The 10,000-nt window shown below is 39.7% G+C and overlaps 1 protein-coding gene across 1 annotated transcript in view; it reads right to left on the bottom strand.

Annotated features, from left to right (window-relative positions):
- LOC122813175 (leucine-rich repeat-containing protein 19-like) overlaps window positions 1–10,000 on the bottom strand; it is a 615,392-nt gene that overhangs the window by 571,394 nt on the left and 33,998 nt on the right. The window contains exon 2 of the mRNA XM_044085333.1: window positions 103–214. The gene's annotated coding sequence lies outside the window, so the exon portion shown is untranslated. The remainder of the gene's footprint in view (window positions 1–102; window positions 215–10,000) is intronic.

Raw genomic sequence — 10,000 nt, 5'->3', positions numbered from 1 at the left:
TAAGAAGAAAATGTCTAATATACATCCATGCAAGCACTAGAAATATATTGTATAAATTATTCCACTGTCAAGGCTAGGCTCAATATATACACTTCCTCTTACCTTTCTTGATAAAACTTGGAAGTACTTATGCAACACTTTCTTTTCTCTCCAGGACAACCACTTCCCCTAAGAAGAGTCCTTGTCAAACATCACTGTTATACTTGCATCACTCCTGAAAAAAGAATAAGAAAAAAACTTATAAAGGAAACAGATGTTGGCGAAATACACTGAATGGAGTTCTGATCTTCAGAAATTCAGATTACAGAAAAACACAGGTAAAAGTATTATTGTAAATGGCATGAAAGCTAATACCCTACTTTGTAATAATTCCTTAATGGTGGTTCAGCTTAAAAATGAATGAATTTTAAAGTGTAAACAGTAACATTACATTATATATTACATTAGTGTGTAGAACATTACATATAAATCATCTCATGAGATCTGTTAAACAAATTGTTGTGCACCTATATATTTGTGTGTGTGTGTGTGTGTGTGTGTGTGTGTGTGTGTGTGTGTGTGTGTGTGTGTGTGTGTGTGTAGTTCAAAATCATTAAAATAAGCAAAAAATATAGAAATAAAAAATACAAAAAAGAGAAAAATAGGCAAGCAAAGAAAGAAAGAATTTTTTATGATTTTTAACAACATTTCAGTGTGCCACTGTCTTGTTTTAGTGGCAGCAGTAGGTAGCTGGTGGAGTATGTAGGACATACGAAAACCAAAACCAAACAAAAAATAAAGTATAGAATGCATGTAACAATGACTCCATTTGCTGTGCTCATGGATTACAGTTTAGATGAAATCGTAGTATGCTACAGTGTAACAAATTAAACTGGTAGCTAACAATACAGCAGAGGTGGAGAATGGCACAAAGACATTTATGCCTTTAAGAGACACAAAGAAACTCATGATGCAAATTCAACAACAGCAAGTTGTACCTGTTCTGTACTGTTCTGCATTGCATATTCCCTTGCCACCTTCAAGGTAAACCTAGATAATTGGACGAGCAACCTCAGATTCTCTCCTGGTCTATCTTGTCTTACCTTCCTTGAAATTAGTAAGAGGGAAATTTTGAATAGGGGGTTTTGGCAGACTGATTGCTTAGCACTTCCCTATTAACCTATGAACTAAGATACAGATAACATGACAGAGATAATAAAATGCTTTTAAGCAAATATAGCAAATTTTGCTAACGTCCATCCATTTCAAGTGATGGGACTGGTTTACTGCTAAGCATCAACAATGCAAACAGCTCTGTTCACACAGCTTGAGCTCCTCCGCTATCTGACACCATGCATCACTGCTTCTTGTTACCTCCTAGATTCAATACATTCCCTGTGTAAACAATCATGTCTTGGTTTGTGATTTATTGAACTTTACTGTTAAAAAGAGGTGATTGCATCCGCGGTGGTGCAGCGGTAGCGTTGTTGCCTCACAGCAAGAGGTTATCCCATTCAATTCTCAGCTAGTGTGCGGGGAGTGCCTTCTGTGTGGAGTCTGTATGTCCTCCCAGCGGGTCGAGTGGCGTTCCGAAAGACATGCGTGAATGGGTGTGCCTTCGTTGAAGATTGGGCGTCGAGCTGGCAACTCAGCACCATGAAAATCTACTGCCAATCATTACCGGACCGGAGTTCCGCTGTGGCGACCCCTAACCGGGAAAAGCCGAAAGACAACAACATTCAAAAAAAAAATGCTGCCCAGTGCAGACACTGGTAAATAGAAAAGGTAGTTTAAACATATGCATGCCTCTTAAAAGTTCTTTGAAGTCAATAAAAACAGTTGTCAATAAACTGTTACTGGATTACGAAGATAGCTTTGACACCTCAGGAAGAGTGTGACACAGGCAGCTATCATATTTGAAAGACTACGAACTGACAGCCTTAAAAATCTGCATTTCAGGTACTTTATTTATTTATTTAGTTAGTTGGTTATTTTAAGGATTTGTGACAACATTTTAAACACTCTGCAAAACAGTTTCCGACCTTATTTTTAGGCAATTTCATTAAACGTTACTACAGATTTCATTGTTTTGATAGCAAACCTGGGATAATAAGTACAGTAGTAAAAAAAAAGATATTTATAGAAGCCCTACTGATACAAAACACGAGAATGAAAATGTTTTCTGATTATAATGACATGACCAGGAAGTGCTATCTAAGGTAGCAGGTCTCAGGAGATGTCCTTAAACAACAGGCTAACAGGTTTCAGCAATTTGAGTACACACACACACACACACACACACACACACACACACACACACACACACACACACACACACACACACACACACACACACACACACACACACACACACACACACACACACACACACACACACACATATGCACTTCCTGTTTTAGATTCAAACTTGTCTCACTCATGAAAAAGAAAGATCACACTTTTTGTTACTCTGTTTTATCTTCAAAAGGCAGTGTAGAGCATTTCAGCCAATGAAAGTGGTGTAAAATAGAGCAGCTGATAGTGGATCTATAGGTTACCCAGGAACAGACCCAGGTAATTGGTCAACTGCAAAGATTACTTCCTGGCTGTTGCTAACTGCAGTCAGGCCATACATACAAAGGCTTGACAGCTATAATGCCCCATATCCTTACTACAGCGGATCAAGGGAAGGTTATTACGGACTCCCTTTTGAACTTTTCTAAGCCTCTGGCATGCCAACTGCAGAAGTTCCTGAATAACCTATAAAACTGATATAGGACAGCAGTTTAACAAGTAATGAAAAACTACTTGAGTCACACGCAGGAGCAGTTTGACAAGGTGTCATATATATGCACCAGTCTACATGACAGAGGTCTATCCTGTGGTTATGTTTGACAGCAAGTGTTGCATCATGTAGTAGTTGAATGATTCAATCCTGCTTAGTACTTCTAACTCTTTGGAATGCATCCAGAACCACCAATAGGAAGGATTTAAGATAACTTGGGACATACTTCCTTGCAAACAAGTTCATTTTCAATACCGCTAAAGACCAGGATATCATGGTCCAGTTAAAAAACAATGTAAATAACACTAAACTGCTCAAGTGTCTCTCTTCAGATTAGTCTTGAATAGTGATAAATTTACTGAGACAATGACCGGTTGAAATTGTCTTGTGTTCTAGCTGGATTACCATCTTGACTCTCCTTAATGATGCATTTTATTCTATTTACTTAAATTTGATAACTGGGATAGTGTACTGATTAGTAATGACAATTTTCAGGTACAGTCTGGATGAATGAGCATTCACATATGGTAAACAAACAGTCAAACTGCATAGTAGAAATTTTCACAAGTATTTAATTATTTACAGTACACATTTACAGTAAGAATAAAGAAGAAAATAAAAGTTTGATGCTGAAAAACAGAGAGATGTAGACATTAAACTGGGTTAGTATTAAGTGGGGGTTGGTTAGAAAAAGAAGTAAGCAGGCAGTTAAGCATCACTTAATATACACACAGGTACACCAATGGCTGATAAGGAAGTACACTGAGGGGAGGGGAAGATTTGGTAAGTTAGGTTATGTGTATGGGGGCAGGTGCATTTAACTTGCAGATGAATGTAGACAATAAGCTTTGTCCTGTAGAGAAATAGGAAATGGACAGATTTCTCTGATAGAAAGAGGGATTCCCAGGTGGAAGTGCAGCTATGGAAAAGGCATGTCTGGTGGATTGGAGAAATGATATTAAAGTGGACAAGAAGGGTGTTGTCTGAGGAAGGTTGCCTAGGTTGTAAGATAAAGTTTACTCACAAAGTTTAGTTCAGAGTTGGGTGAAGGCATGGAGCTCTAGTGGTTTGAAGAGTTGGGTGCCAAGCAGAAAGCTAGCTCTTTGTTTTATGGGAAGCTAGTGTGTTTTCTATAAATTAGAGACAGTGGTGTTATTGTGGGTGGGAATTAGTGATGAAATGACAGTTAGAACTGGACATGGTTTGGAGTGTAATAAGTATTATGTGTGAGGTGGTAATGGAAAGGCCATATTCAAGCTGAATTCAAACAAAGGTAATTATAGGAGATAACATTTAAAACAATGTATTGGTACCTCAAAAGTCTTCAGCAAAAACAAATTAAAGTATTGTGAATTGACTCTAGAGATATACAAACTAGCTAACTTAACTAAAAACTCATTACGGTAAACATTCAGTCATTCTTTCACTGTATACTTGGTTAATCCAAATTAGGGTCTCTGGACAGCTGTATCCTACCCTGCCACTTACTAGGTGCATGGTAAAGATAAAAATTCCACATGGAGCACTAACCCATTCTAACATGTACACACACACACACACACACACACACACACACACACACACACACACACACACACACACACACACACACACACACACACACACATTCTCATACATTGCCTGAATAACAATTGGTAAATTAGAAGAAAGCCATTTCACTCTGGTACATCTTTAGAAGGCAAATGGAAACTGGAGCATTCAGCAAAATCACATGCAGACAAATCATTAAAAAATCTTGGTTCTTAAATGAGGTAGCATCAAATGCTAGAGAAAAGACACTGCATTTAAAAATCAAGTGCAAATGTATTTCCTATTGTTACTTTTGTAGTAGTTATGCTCCTACCATGTAAAGTAGGCTTTCTGATTCTAAAATATGTTTTTTGCTTTAGTGTATTCACTGGCATTATTTTCTGTATGCTGGCTAGTTACCAGGTGCTTCCTGTTTCTTAGCCATTTGTCCCCAGATTTTATTGATGCAGTGTGGGGGCATCAATAGCTTGTAAATGGAAATGTGTGTTTTCTGTAGTCTGCAACAGATTTCAACACACTCAATCCTTCCCTCAGTCAAGCAATCAGACAATAAATCAATAACTAGCTAAATGCATTTATATTCAGATAAACAGCAACAAAAGAGAGGAAATAGAATAGGATAATTTTCCTAGTAGTGTATAATGCTTTGCACACAGTGCAGTAACACAGTTATAACACTGTAATAAATAGTTGTCTACTATGTGATGATCAGTCTTTGGAAGAAAACTTGTGGTATGTGAAACACTGCAATGATAGATTGCAGTAAAGTATGTTTGTGTGTGTGTTATACATCAACTACATTAGAGCCAGAATGAAAAATATTCATTGAGCTGAATGTGTTTCTTAGCAAAGCTGAAGCTTTACTTGTATGTGGGACTAGGTTCTGCCAGCAGTATGTGGTCAAAAGGCAGACTGCTGGTAGTACCATGGTCTATATACAGGTGGCGCTCAACTAATACCATGCTCAAGCATAGTTCAGTATAGTATGAGGCATCCTCAAATCTCCTATGGAAATGTCTCAGTGTTCTATTTTCAAATATTGATTTAATTTTTCTGGATGACTACTGGTCCTACAAGGCCATCTCTCTTCTTGGACGGATGGCTGCAGGTATAACAACCACACCACCTTACAGGTAGAGCTTCTGCATTTAAGAGCCTCATGGTCAAACAGCTCCAACATTTATGCAAGAGCTGGCTCCTTGCCAGCAATAACAGGTCTGACATACAGCTAGAGCTGTTGTGCCTGAGAACTTGGTCAGAATCAGCTACCCCAATAAGTTCTTGGGTAAGCGTGGGCTACGCTCAGAATAGGTAATGAGATCCAGTAACAGAATATTCTTATAGAATGTAAATGTAAATGTAAAATTGGATCAGTATATGCATATACTAGTAGTTGGTTCAAGACATATTTTCCTGCATGCAATAGCTATTTGCTCAGTTTTGTTTTTGTAATCTTTATAATATATATTTACCATCTCAAAAGTGCTTACTCCTCTCTGTACTCTCCTTTTCTAGACCTAACACCACTCTTAAGTATTCAACTGCGGTACCACCTTTATCATTCTTATAAGAAAAGCACAGTCTTGGTCTGAACTCTATGCAAACAGCTAAAGTTAACTTTGAGTATGTGTACCTGTTTGAGTCAATATTCATTTTCTCCTGGAGAGCAGTACAAAGAACTGCCTGCTCACACCCTTGTTCCCCCTCCCCCTTCCCTGTTTATTACCTTAAGACAATCCCAAAGTTAATAAATATTAACTGTGGCAGGCACCATTTTTAAAACTACAATCACCCTTGTCACTATCATATGTTCATTTATCAGTTAACTTTGTTACCTGATTGTTTCCAGCCCCCTCATAAGAGCAACTAACAGGGTCTCTACCTGCTTCGCTCCCCACCCTGCCCCCTATACCCTCCCACCCCCAGTGGTCCCACCTTTATTACACTCACAAACCCCTCCCATCTTTCCAATAGCCAACCACAGCACTAACCCAACACTATCTCCTCCATCTTCCCAATATCACACCTCCTCAACTAACATGTACAAGCATACCTTACCTATACTCACTGCATGCACTCTCCTTGCATATCTTAAATTCTACCAAAGCTCCATCATTCCCCCACTCAACCACTACCACTGTACTACTACTCACACCACCACTCATGTCTCAACCTCACTCAGCTCCCCTCCCACCAACTCAAGAACCATCCCTATGCACCCCCCACATATTCTACCAACTATATTACTCAAACATAAAGCATCCCTACAACTTAACATAGTAACCATCCCACCATACCTATTACCCACAGAGCACAATCATAAAGTTTCCCCTATAAACAAACACATTCAAAAACTGAGAAAACTAATAACCTCATGCATATCAAAACTAGCCCTAAGTGGAGACATCCACCTCAACCCTGGCCCTACCATCTCCAACCCCAATCCTCATAATCAGACTAGAAACCACAACTTCTCCCATATTACAGCCAATAGAAAGCCAAGTGACTTCATTCTACTAAGCCTAAATATTAGAAGTATATCCAACAAATTCCATGAACTCCATACCACCATAGACTTGTACTCCCCAGATATAGTCATCCTGACAGAAACCTGGCTAAAACCTCATATTACCAGTGAGCAAATACTTCCTACAGGTTACGGCATACTAAGAGTAGACAGGCTAAACAAGAAAGGAGGCGGTGTAGCTATAATATTTAAACAGCATCTAAACATCCAGAACTTAAAATCATCAGCTCCATAAATAGGCAATGAAGAAATAATATATACCAACCTCAAAATAAACCAAAACAAAACCATCAACATAATTGGATGCTACTTCCCTCCTGGCCAAAACATCCTTCCACTAGAAAACCTCCTCAGCTGGTCTACCCACCATCTCCCCCAAGAAACTAATTTAGGTGATTTCAATATTGACTGGCAATCCTATTCTGGTAACCATCCAACCCATCATGTAAACCTTCATGGCTTCACCCAACTAGTCCATTCGCCAACCAGGATAAATAACAACTCCAACAAGCACACTACCCTGGATTAGATACTAGTCAGTAAGAGCCCCCAGTCATATATAACAGCCTGCTTATCAGATAGCCTCAGTGATCACTCCTCAACATTCCTACTCAAAAAATACCTATACCAAGCTAAACCTGACATCTACCGTCAAATACGTAAAAAACTAAACATTAACCCACTCACATTCATCTCATCCCTCAAAGAATGTAACTGGCATCCTCTAAAGTACCTCAGTCTTGATGACGCAGTTGAATGTTTTAATTCTACCTTCCAGAGCATCCTTAATTACCATGCCCCCATAAGACTTTCCAGAACCAAAGCATAACCCGCCCCATGGCTACAGAAAACCACTAAGTCCGAAATGAAAAACAGGGATAAAGCCTGGGAGCACTGGTGCAAAACCAAAATCCCCTCAACTAGACAGAAATTCCTAGAACTACGCAATAGAATAAAAAAGCTAATAAAACAGGACAAATTCCAATACTACCAGTCTGCCCTAGACTCCTCACAACACAGCCCCAAACAATTCTGATCCTCCATAAACTCCATCCTCCACCCAGGTAAAGTCAGTACCCCTCCTCCTAACATCCCTCACTCCTCAGAAAATATTGCTACCTCATTCAACACACACTTCACACAAACTATACTATCACTAGCTAAACAACACAGCCCCCTCCCGTCCAACCCACACCTTCAACTAGTAATCTCCCCACTACCTTCTCTTTTTCTCCTGTACCTATCTCCAACATAAAAAAACTAAACTTAAACCCACCAAATTAGAAGCAGACAACCTCCCAAGTGAATTCCTACAAATCGCAGCTGATGCTCTGGCCTACCCAGTATCCATCTTGATTAACCAATCTCTGTCAGAAAGTTACATTCCCACACTGTGGAAAGTATCACATATAATTCCCCTCCACAAAGGCGGACCCTCCACAGAACTAACCATCTACCGCCCCATAGCTATTCTCTCTCCACTCTCCAAAATACTAGAGAGATGCACACACTCTCAGGTCTCAGACTACCTCCTTACTAACAACCTCCTTTCCAATACTCAGCATGGTTTCTGACCAAACCATAGCACCACCACTGCCTTACTCTCCTTTACTAACACTATCCTTCAGCATAAAAACAATGGCTGTCTCTCCTCTGCTACTTTCCTAGACCTATCTAAAGCATTTAACATGGTCCCACACAAACAACTTATCTCTGTCCTCAATAACCTATCCTTTTCTCAATCAGTCACCAACTGGTTTCAGAGTTACCTGTCTGACCGCCAACAATCCATTGTATGGCAGAATGACATATCTCCCCAACTACCTGTCTCCATAGGGGTTCCCCAAGGATCCATCCTTGGACCCCTACTCTTCTCTGTTTTCACTAATAATCTAGCCTCTGCCACCAAACATGGCACACTCATACAATACGCAGATGACTCAACCATCATCTACTCAGCCCAGTCCCTACCCAAACTGCAAAAAGTCACACAGGAAGCCTTTTCCTCTGTTGAAACTTGGTTATCCAATGCCCAATTAATACTCAACCCAAACAAAACTAAACTACTCATCTTCCAACCCACCAAACATACTCAAAACAACTCTCACTTTAACATCACAGCAAAAGACAACACCACTATATACCCAACTGAACACACCAAATTGCTAGGAGTGGAAATAGACAATAAACTAAAATTTGACATTCACATATCCATGACCATAAAAAAAGTCCACAAAAAACTAGGAGCGTTATACAGAAATAAGCAACTTCTCACCAAAGCAGCAAAGATTTCAATAGCAAATTCTCACCTTATCTCCCCCCCACTTTATGCCTCTCCAATATATACCAACCTAAGGCAATGCAATCTAAACAAACTAATTACCTGCTACAACAAAATCGCCAAATTCGCCACAGGGGCATCCTACTGTAGTCACCACTGTCTCTCACTTGCTGAACTGGGCTGGCTTGAACTCCCTCACCTCCTTCAGTGGTATCAACTCTCACTCGCCCACAAACTAGTAAATCATTCTCGTTAGTCAGGTGTGACCATAAGCTAATCACCCTTAACATCCACATCCCACCCCCAGTCCCCAGTAAGGAAACCTCCATAAAAAAAATTCTCCAAAGCCAACTTCATGCTACTCAAGTCAGAAGTGACAAACTTAATGACATACATGCAGATGGGAACTGAAAGTTCAACTGCTGAATCCTACACTAAGGCACTGTACGATCACATCCACTCATGCATGAATCGTGCCATCCCAAATAGAACCAAAATGCTCTCATCCAAAAAAAGGAAGCCAATCTGGTGGTCCCCTGTCATAAACAAACTTTACAACAAAAGGATGAAACTGTTGCAGAAAAGAGGAACGTCCCAGGATGCAAAAAACTCCCTTACCAGCCTCAGTAAGAAACTGAGATCCCTCATAAAATCCTCCAAAACTAGTTACGAAAATAAAATTGCCAAAGATTCCAAAGACAACCAAAAGGTATTCTATAACTATGTCAAGAATCTAAATGGCAATGCTCAGATCTGCTCTGAGTTAAAACAGAATGGCATTAAATATACTGATCCCAAGGATATTGCCAATATCCTGGCAGATCGATTCAGTGCCAACTTCACCCCCCCCCTCTCACCCCTAAATGGCCCATCTCAA

Source organism: Protopterus annectens, chromosome 10.part0 (assembly GCF_019279795.1).
Source record: "Protopterus annectens isolate FY-2018-M chromosome 10.part0, PAN1.0, whole genome shotgun sequence".
Classification (NCBI taxonomy): domain Eukaryota; kingdom Metazoa; phylum Chordata; order Ceratodontiformes; family Protopteridae; genus Protopterus; species Protopterus annectens.
This window is presented reverse-complemented; position numbering and strand designations above follow the sequence as displayed.